The following is a 13239-nucleotide window of genomic DNA, read 5'->3' as shown; positions in this document are numbered from 1 at the left end:
TTCACCGTTCAGCGATGAGGCTCATTTCTGGTTGAATGGCTACGTAAATAAGCAAAATTGCCGCATTTGGAGTGAAGAGCAACCAGAAGCCGTTCAAGAACTGCCCATGCATCCCGAAAAATGCACTGTTTGGTGTGGTTTGTACGCTGGTGGAATCATTGGACCGTATTTTTTCAAAGATGCTGTTGGACGCAACGTTACGGTGAATGAACACATTTCGAACCGAACACTGATTTTGGTAATAAAATTCAATGATTTGCAAGCGTTGCTCGTTAGTAAGTCTATTCATGATGAAATGTCAAAGCATACTGAGCATCTTTCTCTTTGACACCATGTCTGAAATCCCACGTGATCTGTCAAATACTAATGCATGAAAATCCTAACCTCAAAAAAATCACCCTTTACTATGGTCTCCAACATTCAATTCAATTATGGTCCGAATCGGACCATGAGTTGATATAGCTCCAATATTAAATTAATTTTTTGCTTTTGTCCTTTGTTTGCCTAAAAAGAGGTATCGGGAAAAGAACTCGACAAATGCGATCTATGGTGGAGGGTATATAAGATTCGGCCCGGCCGAACTTAGCACGCTTTTTCCTGGTTAAAGACTGTAGCGTGATTTCAACAGACAGATGGACGGACATGGCTAGATCGTCTTAGATTTTTACTGTGATCAAGAATATAAATTCATTAATTTTAAAGAGACTTAAGTAAATTTTGCAAAGTCGATGCATCCGTTTTTTAAAGAGTTAAACCAAAATCGTGGGGTTTTACATCCGTCTTGAAGTTCTGAGTCTGCTTATACCTCTTAAATTGGGATGAATATAAGCGACAATCCAGACATTAATGAAAGTTTCATTGCAGCTCTGTTCCTTCGGTGGGTTACAGCGATAGAAGCAATTTTTGTGAGATATTTGTATTGGTTTCCTTTTTTCCACAGTGGAAAACTAAGGCCACTAAGCTGACGCAAAATATTTGCAAATATGAGCTTGTTATTTTTCCTCGTTTGCAAAATTGCAAACAAAACATAACTGCAAAACGCTTCATGGATACACTCAAAGGAGAAATGAAAGAAGATTCAAATAAAAACCCAGATATATCGCATATAGGAATCACAACAAATTCAAACAAACACTTGCATTTATTTACATTTAAGCCATCCTAATACAAAGACATCCACTTTGACGGTCATAAAAGGCGTTTTATTTTGGTATTCGCTATTGCAATTTGGGCGTAAGACATTTTGGTCTTTCTCGTGGACACACGCTTCATATTTGTTCGACAATATGCCACGGATTAGTTATGATGTGCTGATAGACAGATAGCCGAAAAGGGGGGTGGGGGGCAGACACCAACGGATATTTTGGTATCGATAACAAAGTATGTTTGTGTTGTAAGCCAAACATAATATTACAGTAGTTTAGCAAACATCAAAACCGCCCATCTAAACAACTATCCACTCAGACACACACACACACACAGAGGCACGCATTTTAAATGCCACATAGATACAAATAATTGGTATCATGTTGAATGAACGTCCTTATGGCTAAAGTCCATGATGGTGTGCTCTGTAATCTTGGATAACGCCAAACAATAACAATTGTGGTTAATATCTGCTTGTTTGCCTAGAGTGCGGGGAGTGAGATATGGGGCGGTTAGGCCAAATATTAACACGGCACGTGTTAATATTAAGCCTCGAACGTAGTCTTTGAATCTACGATATCGGTGGCTGGCTTTGGCTGGCTTTGGCCGGACAATAAACAGAAGGCGTTTGATTCGTTTTGTATTAAGGAAAGGCACCGTTTTTCCGTCAAAACATTTCGACTTGCGATTATGATTAATTGGCAAAGATATTGGGAGGAATTGGTGGTTGTTGCATGTAGATGGGAACCAATGGAAACAAATTATTTTAAAAGGGAAAAAGAAAATTCTTATGATATGTAACCCAAATTACATTTAAATTCAAAAGGTGAAAATTTCAAAGAAACTTTGATTCTATACAAGCAAAAAGGCGTTAAGTTCGGCCGGGCCGAACTTTGGATACCCACCACCTCGGGTATATATATGTAAACCACCTTTCATCAAAATCCGGTGAAAATTGCACACCTTATGTCCAATAGCAGTTCTGTCGAAATATAATCCGATTTGGACCAAATACTAATAAGTATAAGTCATTGTTCAATTGTATATAACAAAATATTGGTCTTTTTAGTAGCTATATCTAAAAATAAACCGTAGCTATATCAAAATAAACAAATAAAAGCGTGCTAAGTTCGGCCGGGCCGAATCTTATATACCCTCCACCATGGATCGCATTAGTCGAGTTCTTTTCCCGGCATCTCTTCTAAGGCAAAAAAGGATAAAAGAAAAGATTTGCTCTGCTATTAGAGCGATATCAGGATATGGTCCGGTTTGGACCACAGTTAAATTACATGTTGGACACCTGTGTAAAATGTCAGCCAATTCGAATAAGAATTGCGCCCTTTGGGGGCTCAAGAAGTAAAATAGAGAGATCGATCGATCGAGCTGTATCGGGCTATAGACCGATTCCAACCATAATAAACACGTATGTTGATTGTCATAAGAGGATCCGTCGTACAAAATTTCAGGCAAATCAGATAATAATTGCGCCCTCTAGAGGCTCAAGAATTCAAGACCCAAGATCGGTTTATATGGCAGCTATATCAGGTTATGAACCGATTTGAACCATACTTGGCACAGTTGGTGGATATCAATACAAAATACCTCGTGCAAAATTTCATTCCAATCGGATAAGAATTGCGCACTCTAGAGGCTCAAGAAGTCAAGACCCAAGATCGGTTTATATGGCAGCTATATCAAAACATTTACCGATATGGCCCATTTACAATACTTACCGACCTACACTAATAAGAAGTACTTGTGCAAAATTTCAAGCGGCTAGATTTACTCCTTCGGAAGTTAGCGTGCTTTCGACAAAAAGACGGACGGACATGGCCGGTTCAACATAAAATGTCGCGACGATCAAGATTATATATACTTTATGGGGTCTCAAACGAATATTTCGAGTAGCTACAAACAGAATGACGAAATTAGTATACCCCCCATCCTATGGTGGAGGGTATAAACATAAGTCAATGTGTCAAATTTCAGTTAAATCGGATTAGAAATGCGCCTTTTTTGGGGCCAAGATTTTGAATCGAGATATCGGTCTATATGGCAGCTATATACAAATCTTGATCGATCTAGACCAAATTACAGAAATATGTGGAGGGACTTAACTAAACGCTCTGTTCCAAATTTCGGCAACATCGGACAATAAATGTGCCTTTTATGGGCCCAAACCTTTAAATTGAGAGATCGGTCTATATGGCAGCTATATCCAAATCTGGACCGATCTGAGTAAAACTGAAAAAGGATGTCGAAGGGCCTAACACAACTCACTGTCCAAAAATTCGGCGACATCGGACAATAAATGCGTTTTTTATGGTCCCAAATCCAAAAACCGAGAGATCGGTCTATATGGCAACTATATCCAAATCTGAACCGATCTGAGCCATAATGCAGAAGTGTGTCAAGGGGCCTAACTTAACTGACTGTCCCAAATTTCGGCGACATCGGACAAAATAAATGCGCCTTTTATGGGCCTAAGACCCTAAATCGGCGGATCGGTCCATATGGCAGCTATATCCAAATCTGGACCGATCTAACGAAGGATGCTGCAGGGCCTAACACAACTCACTGTAAAAAATTTTAGCAAAATCGGATAATAAATGTGGCTATTATGAGCCTATGACCCTAAATCGGAGGATCGGTCAATATGCCAGCTATATCCAAATCTGGACCGATCTGGGCCAAATTGAAGAAGGATGTTGAAGGGTCTAACACCAATAGCTGTCCCAAATTTCAGCAAAATCGGTTAATAAATGTGGCTTATATGGGCCTAAGAACATAAATCGGCGGATCGGCCTATATGGGGGCTATATCAAGATGTTGTCCGATATAGCCCATCTTCGAACTTAACCTGCTTATGGACAAAAAAAGAATCTGTGCAAAGTTTCAGCTCAATATCTCTAGTTTTGAAGAATGTAGCGTGATTTCAACAGATAGAATGACAGACGGACCGATATGACTAGATCTTCTTAGATTTTTACGCTGATCAAGAGTATATATACTTTATAGGGTCGGAAATGGATATTTCGATGTGTTGCAAACGGAAAGACATATACCCCCATCCTTTGGTGGAAATTTCACTAAGTGTTTGTCTTTAGAGAGAATTTTACTGAAATTTCTTTTTTAGAGAGTTTAAAGTTTTACCGAATTGTTTACTTAAGAGAAAATATTACTGAAATTTTGTCTTTAGATAATATTTCACTTGAATTTGGAGTCTTTGGAGAAAATTTCACTGCAATTAAGTATTTAGAGAAATTTTCACTGAAAATTTGTCTTAAGAGAAAATTTTGCTAAAATTTTGTCTTAGAGAAAATTTCACTGAAATGCTACTACTTTAGAGAAAATACTACTGAAGTTTTGTCTTTAGAGAATATTTCATAACATTTTCTCTTAAGACCAAATTGCATTAAAATTTTCTCTGGAGACAAATTTCCGTAAAATTTGGTCTAAAGAAATTTTCGCTTTACAGTATTTTTTAAATTGAACATTAGCTGTCTGTACAAAATACTTAAGGGCCACATACATACGTGAAACAACCTTCGTTTTTCTTCAATGTTCATTTAATACCCTAAGAAAACCAATAAAGTCACCTTTAAGAATCTTGTGGTCACCAATTTGTCTTAAGGTTTTCATTGATATCTTGGAGTTTATAATAACTTTATCATTAAACAGAGACACATCACATGCAGTGTGATCAACAAGCATCCCCCAGCATTCGTTCGATAAGTTAGAAGTCAAGAAAAATTCCCCTAAAGTAAATCCCAGAAAATCAATAATAAAATCATATATTCATTATGAGGAATTAGAAGATAAAAATCTGATCATAACTCTTTCTTTTTTGTGTGATTTTTCAGAGAACGTGCAAGATATTAAACAATGATTTGTATGTGGAACAAACCAAACATACAAGGAGGTCTAGGTGTTCTTTTTTTCCATAAACTGCCTTCTCCCATTCACATTTAACATAAACACTCTTCGAATGATTCTTAGGAAAATTAATGAAATGCTGTATGGAGGAGAAAAAAAATATCAATTTTACTGCTTCTTCGTAGTATGTTTTTATGAGTCTTTCTCTGCCCATGCTAGGGTCTGTGCAATCATCATGTCATCGATTGGTGTGTCTGTTGATTTGATATTTTTTAACGATGTTTGTTTACATTTTCTGGTATTTTGAAGTAGTAAATCAAAATATTTGTCAGCACAATAACAAATCATAATTTGCCGTAATGATGATCACTGATCATGAACTCTGAGCCGAAAACAGCCAACAGTGTGTTATGTGTGTGTGTGTGTGTGTGTGCATGGAAAGTCACCTCAACTTAAATGCTCAATGTTTTGTTCAGCTATCCTGCTGTGTCTGGTGAAAGCCAGCACGAGCAACACGAACAATTGATGACAATGAGCCAAGTTGTTGAATTGAAGTAATAGTGAGTTTTGGTCCCTTTTCATCACCCACGAACAAACCCACACTAACACCATGTAAACCATACTTGATGATCTAGAATTTATGAAAATAATGGACATAAAAAATGGTAACAAGTGTAACACGATTTTCAAGGTGCCTTACATAAAAAAGTCGATAAATTTTAACGGCCAAAGCGGTATGTGGAAGGAGAAAAAAAAACTCTAAATGAGGTCACGCCTTAACCTTCGAAAAAATTATGATTTATTGACCAACACTAAATTAACTCAAGGTTATTCCTTGGCCTAATTCCTTGAAATCGTTCTTTAAGAAGTTAAACCAAAAAAACAAAACGATGCCAGATAAGGTTCAATAGATTCTTGTTATTCCTATTGATTTGGCCACAAACAAACCTCCAATTTCACACTGAACACTAAAATTCTAGGCATGAAAAAAAAACAAAAATATTTTGTCGAAAAGACAATTTTTGGTAGAAAATTTCATTTCATCTGTCCATGATTTTCTGAAATTTAAAATTCGTAACAACTTTTTCCACACTCTTTTTCATCAAAGAAAGAAACCTATTTTTCGTAAAGAAGTAATTTTTGTCTCAAAAAAATGGTTTTCTTTGAAGTTTTATAAACTCTCTAAGTCAGTGTTTAATGAATTCTACAATGGAAAGGTACACTAAGCGTTAAAACTGTTGAAGACTTTAACCAAAATTGACAAATATGTCCATAATGAGAAGAATTATTTATGTGATTTGCAGGAAATATAGCACATTGTATTTAAATATACCTCATAGCAATCCCTACAGAAATGGATCAGCAGACATTTTTAGCAAACAAAAGGATTTTCAGCAGTCAGTTTGCTATTCGAACATAGTTTTTTTTGACATTTCATCTTACTCCTTAAACTCATAATTTAATAGAATGATGGCCCACACGGAATAGCGGTGACCACCACACTTAGCTGAAGTGGAAAACTCTGTTCTTATGCGGAGTAGCTGCAAGTGCGGCCGCGGGCAGTCAGCGATTCTCGAGAGAGGGTCTCAGTGAGGAGTCAGGTGGCACTGGGTCTTAATTAAATACTGAGTACCAATGATACTCGAGATGACAAGGCGAGTTATTGGCGACTTTAAGTAACCAATGGCCAACATCAGCGTCTGTTCCCAGTTAGGGGCGGCTGGAGGCGAGCGTCGGATCTTGAAGCAATGATACATGTGCGATCCCACAAAACCCATTCGGTTGGGGCGCTGGGCCAGTAACCCGCCATCGGAAAACTATGAGAAACAAAGTAATGACCCACGTTAATGACCCACGCAAACGAAAAAAGGACCATGTCTTGCGGATCTGCACCTGGAAAGTCCGCACTCTCTATAGAAAGAGAATACGACCGCTGCCCCGCCCATGATATTAAAATCGCTCTGGGAGATTTTAATGCGGAAATAGGAAAGGAAAATATCTTTGATACGACAAAAAACATGGTAGTTAGCAGCACCAGAATTTACTGACCAAAACACAAGAAAACGAATTGATCACCTTGAAATAGATGGTAGGCATTCATCCAACGTGTTAGATGTACGATCTATCCATGGAGCGAATATAGATTCGAATCATTACCTTATGGCAGCAAAGGTTCGCACCCGTTTGAACATGGTGAGGAAAGTACGATCTGACACTGCACGGAAGCTGTGCATTGAAAAGCTGCAAACACAACAGATGACAGCGGCATACTCCACTCGACTGACGCAACTGCTTGATGAAACCACTCCTTGTTCCGATGATATAATAGCGCAGTGGCAAATCATTGCCCACTCTATGGAAAATGCAGCGAAATTCGTACTTGGCTACCGGAAGCCTTCCCTAAGAAACCCATGATACGACCAAATGTGTCGAGATGGTACTGAAGCCAAGAATGCGGCATACAGAGCAACCCTGCAATCAGTACATATGCTAAAAGAAGGACACGCATCAGGAGAATATGAGTGAAGAGAAACGTCTATCCCGCAGAAAGAAGAAGGAAATGGAAAGACGTGAATGTGAGCGAATTTAGATGTACTGGAGTCAGAATAAAGTCCGGAAATTCTACCAAAGAATTAAACAGTCACATCCTCCAGCAGAGGCAAAAAAGGAAATCTGGCATATAACACAGATAGTGTGCTGAGGATATGGAAAGTACATTTTTCCCAACTGCTAGTGTCCAACGATGGCGGTGAAGATGATACCGCAAAACCGATCCCTGGTGATAGTATAGAATGTTTACCTTAATTAGCAGTGACCCGACAGAAGGAGCCGACGAGCTACTCGCTGAACTATTTGAGACTGGAGGCGACACGCTGACACGCGGCTTGTCTGCAAGATCTGGCTAGAAGGATGCATTCCCGATGATTGAAACCTCAGGAGACAAGACTGAATGTGCCAACTACAGAGGAATAAGTCTCCTCCCCATCGCATACAAGATACTCTGTATGAACGATTAATATCTAAAGTCAGTGAGATAATTGGGCCCTATGAATGAGACTTAAGACCTAGTTAATCCAACCTAGATTAGATATTCACACCACTCCAAATCCTGGTAAAGATCGAGAAGGACAAATCAACACCCACCATCTTTGTTGACTACAAAGTCGGTTTCGATAGCTCTATACGTTCCAACGCATTTCAGGCCATGTCTGAGTTTGGTATACCTCCAAAAGCAGAATGGTAAGTGTCATTCTGCTGATACAGGTTCCTCAGTAAGAATAGGAATTAATCTCTCCGAACCATTTAATACCAAACGAGGTATTATACAAGGAGACGCACAATCGTGTGGTCTCTGTAATATCCTGCTCGAGAAGATTATACGAGATGCAGATGTAAATAGATATGGCATACTACTCACAAGAGAACACATGCTACTTGCCTATGCCCACGACATCGATATCATGACAAAAGGCAATTTAAAGGTATTGAAAGATACTCAACGAAGAGGGCATTCGCCCTAGTGAATGAAATCAGGTAGTCTTTTAGCTTCCAAATCAATTTGACTTCTTGAGCCCCTGGAAGCTGCGATTTTTATCCGATCTGGCTGAAATTTTGCACGTAGTGTTCTGTTACGACTTACAACAACTGTGTTAAGTACGATCCTAATCGGTCTATAACCCGATATAGATTGCATGAAACCCGATCTTCCGACTTGATTTCTTGAAAGCCGCAATTTTTGTCCGCTTTGGCTAAAAATTTGCATGTGGTGTTTTGTTATGACTTCCAAGAACTGTACAAAGTACGTTACAAATCAGTCCACAACCTGATATAGCTCCCATGTAAATCGGTCTCTCGATCATCCTTGTATGGTTTCCAAAAGCTTTAATTTTGCTGGTTTAACAAAAGTTTAGTATGTAGAATAAACTGATACCCTACAAATTAATTTATTTTGTATACATTTTTTGCAGAGTCCATGGTGGAGAGTTCCCAAGATTCGACCCGACCGAACTTAGCACGCTTTTACTTGTTATGATTAGCAGACTTTGTTCGTTTGTGTACTTTACCATGACGAAAATGTTGAGTTTACTGAATAACTTGGCAGTGACAGTTCGATGATTAGTATGAGAGTAGTTCTCAAATTAAAATCAAAGTTGCCAAGTTCCTATTAGAAAATTCTTTATAAGGTCAGTAGACCAAAATCATACAAAGGATTGGGAGTTCTCAGACCAAACTTTGTTTAGAAACCTTTTGAGACTTAAATATAAACTACTTAGAAAAGATTATGAATCTGATGATTTTTATACCCTCCACCATAAGATGGGGGGTATACTAATTTCGTCATTCTGTTTGTAACTACTCGAAATATTCGTCTGAGACCCCATAAAGTATATATATTCTTGATCGTCGTGAAATTTTATGTCGATCTAGCCATGTCCGTCCGTCTGTCCGTCCGTCCGTCCGTCCGTCCGTCCGTCCGTCCGTCCGTCTGTCGAAAGCACGCTAACTTCCGAAGGAGTAAAGCTAGGCGCTTGAAATTTTGCACAAATACTTCTTATTAGTGTAGGTCGGTTGGTATTGTAAATGGGCCATATCGGTCCATGTTTTGATATAGCTGCCATATAAACCGATCTTGGGTCTTGACTTCTTGAGCCTCTAGAGTGCGCAATTCTTATCCGATTCGAATGAAATTTTGTACGGCGTTTTTTTTTATGATATCCAACAACTGTGCCAAGTATGGTTCAAATCGGTTAATAACCTGATATAGCTGCCATATAAACCAATCTTGGGTCTTGACTTCTTGAGCCTCTAGAGTGCGCAATTCTTATCCGATTGAAATGAAATTTTGCATGACGTGTTTTGTTATGATACCCAACAACTGTGCCAAGTATGGTTCAAATCGGTTAATAACCTGATATAGCTGCCATATAAACCGATCTCGGGTCTTGACTTCTTGAGCCTCTAGAGTGCGCAATTCTTATCCGATTGAAATGGAAATTCGCAAGACGTGTTTTGTTATGATATCCAACAACTGTGCCAAGTATGGTTCAAATCGGTCCATAACCTGATATAGCTGCCATATAAACCGATCTTGGGTCTTGACTTCTTGAGCCTCTAGAGTGCGCAATTCTTATCCGATTGAAATGAAATTTTGCACGACGTGTTTTGTTATGATACCCAACAACTGTGCCAAGTATGGTTCAAATCGGTTCATAACCTGATATAGCTGCCATATAAACCGTTCTTTGGTCTTGACTTCTTGAGCCTCTAGAGGGCGTAATTCTTATCCGATTTAAATGAATTTTTGCACGTAGTATTTCGTTATGATATCCAACAACTGTGCCAAATATGGTTCAAATCGGTCCATAACCTGATATAGCTGTCATATAAACAGATCTGGGGATTTGACTTCTTGAGCTTCTAGAGGGCGCAATTTCTATCCGATTTGGCTGAAATTTTGCATGACGTATTTTATTTTTACTTTCAACAACTGTGCCAAGTATGGTTCAAATCGGTTCATAACCTGATATAGCTGCCATATAAACCGATCTTGGGTCTTGACTTCTTGAGCCTCTAGAGTGCGCAATTCTTATCCGATTGAAATGAAATTTTGCACGACGTGTTTTGTTATGATACCCAACAACTGTGCCAAGTATGGTTCAAATCGGTTCATAACCTGATATAGCTGCCATATAAACCGTTCTTTGGTCTTGACTTCTTGAGCCTCTAGAGGGCGTAATTCTTATCCGATTTAAATGAATTTTTGCACGTAGTATTTCGTTATGATATCCAACAACTGTGCCAAATATGGTTCAAATCGGTCCATAACCTGATATAGCTGTCATATAAACAGATCTGGGGATTTGACTTCTTGAGCTTCTAGAGGGCGCAATTTCTATCCGATTTGGCTGAAATTTTGCATGACGTATTTTATTTTTACTTTCAACAACTGTGCCAAGTATGGTTCAAATCGGTTCATAACCTGATATAGCTGCCATATAAACCGATCTTGGGTCTTGATTTCTTGAGCCTCTAGAGGGCGTAATTCTTATCCGATTTGAATGAATTTTTGCACGAAGTATTTCGTTATGATATCCAACAACTGTGCCAATTATGGTTTAAATCGGTCCATAACCTGATATAGCTGTCATATAAACAGATCTGGGGATTTAACTTCTTGAGCTTCTAGAGGGCGCAATTCCTATCCGATTTGGCTGAAATTTTGCATGACGTATTTTATTTTTACTTTCAACAACTGTGTCAAATAAGGTTCAAATCGGTTCATAACCTGATATAGCTGCCATATAAACCGATCTGGGATCTTGACTTCTTGACCCCTAGAGGTCGCAATTATTATCCGATATGCCTTAAATTTTGTACGACGGATCCTCTCATGACCATCAACATTCGTGTTTATTATGGTCTGAATCGGTCTATAGCCCGATACAGATCCCATATAAATCGTTCTCTCTATTTTACTTCGTGAGCCCCAATGGGCGCAATTCTCATACGAATTGGCTGAAATTTTACACAGGTCTCCAACATATAATTTAATTGTGGTCCAAACCGGACCATATCTTGATATCGCTCTAATAGCAGAGCAAATCTTTTCTTATATCCTTTTTTTCCTAAGAAGAGATGCCGGGAAAAGAACTCGACAAATGCGATCCATGGTGGAGGGTATATAAGATTCGGCCCGGCCGAACTTAGCACGCTTTTACTTGTTTTACCTCTAATAGATCTGGCGAAATCAACAAAATAAAATAAATAAATTATGTAGGAAAGTAAGCGATCTCAGGTACAACAAGTGCTGTTAGGAGACGCCATACAGGGATAAAGAGTATTCAGAGATGGAATCGCGCCGTCTCAAATACAAACGATCGTTATATATTTGGCTTGAAACTCGAGTAACGCTATTAAAAAAGGTGTTTAGTTTACGTCTACTTACCGAGTCGCAATTAGTAAACAACTCACAGCCGTAGAGAATTCCAGGAACAAGATCAGTCCTTGCCAAGAGAGACCTAACCCGCAGCTGAGTAACTGACTGAGTGGCCCAGAGAGCACGCAATTTTGAATATCCCTGGCCAACGACACAGTCGATATGATTACTCCAAGTCATAGTGCTGTTAATAACCACGCCCAAGTTCTTTGCATGAGGAACGATTTCCAATCTAGAGTCGTTAATGAATATACCAGCATCACATGAAAAACGAGAAAACAGAAACCTGTTTCTGATAACAACACACTTGGACTTTACAGGGTTGAGACAAAGGCCATTGGCTTTCGCCCACGTGCTGACTCTTGACAGATCATGATTAAGCAGACGTATGTTTTCATCCCTCGGACTGCCGATATATATTTGTACATCGTCAGCGTACATATGTACCTCACAATGAGACAATTGACACGCCAAGTCGTTACTGTACAATGAAAAGAGAAGAGGACCCAGAATTGATCCCTGAGGAACACCTTTTAAAACTAGCAGAGGTGACGATACAGAAGACTTATATCTGACGAACTGAGTGCGGTGTGACAGGTACGACAAAATAAGACAAACGGACATAGAAGAAAAATTGTAAAGATGTCCCATCTTATCACATAACAAGGAATGATCCACAGTGTGAAATGCCTTAGAATGATCAAGAAGAACAAGGAAATTTATCTTGTCATTCTCCAAATTGACCCTGATCCTCTCAGTGACCTCGGCCAAGGCAGTTACGCAGCTGTGGTTAGGTCGAAACACGGACTGTCTCACATATAACAAAGACTTCTCGTTGACAAAAGACGACATTTGCAAATACAACAGTTTCTCAAAGACCTTTGACAAGTAACAAAGAAATGCAATTGTTTTATATTCCTTGGAATTTGTAGGCAGTGAGATGACTTTGGCATGTTTCCACGCTAATGGAAAGTAAATCGTGGTTAAAATCCTATTGAAAACATAGGTTACATGAGGAATAATAAGGGCTCCCCCTTACATCTGTGCGACATTAACAAAGGCATCATTAAGCCCATTGATGTCCAAGTTTTTTGAACATCTATTAGCATCATTCCCAATTCCTATGTCTCGAACAACCTTCCAAGTTCTCTTTCAGCCTTTTGCAGAAGTAAAGCGTCTGTAATAGTAGTCTTTCTTGGCTATCTTAATCAACTTATTGACGTGGTATCTTGCTGAGCGAAAGACATCATGTAACTCAGGCGTCCTGAAACGTCTCCACC

The sequence above is a fragment of the Stomoxys calcitrans genome, chromosome 3 (genome assembly GCF_963082655.1).
Source record: "Stomoxys calcitrans chromosome 3, idStoCalc2.1, whole genome shotgun sequence".
Taxonomy (NCBI): domain Eukaryota; kingdom Metazoa; phylum Arthropoda; class Insecta; order Diptera; family Muscidae; genus Stomoxys; species Stomoxys calcitrans.
Note: the sequence above shows the minus strand (reverse complement) of the source record.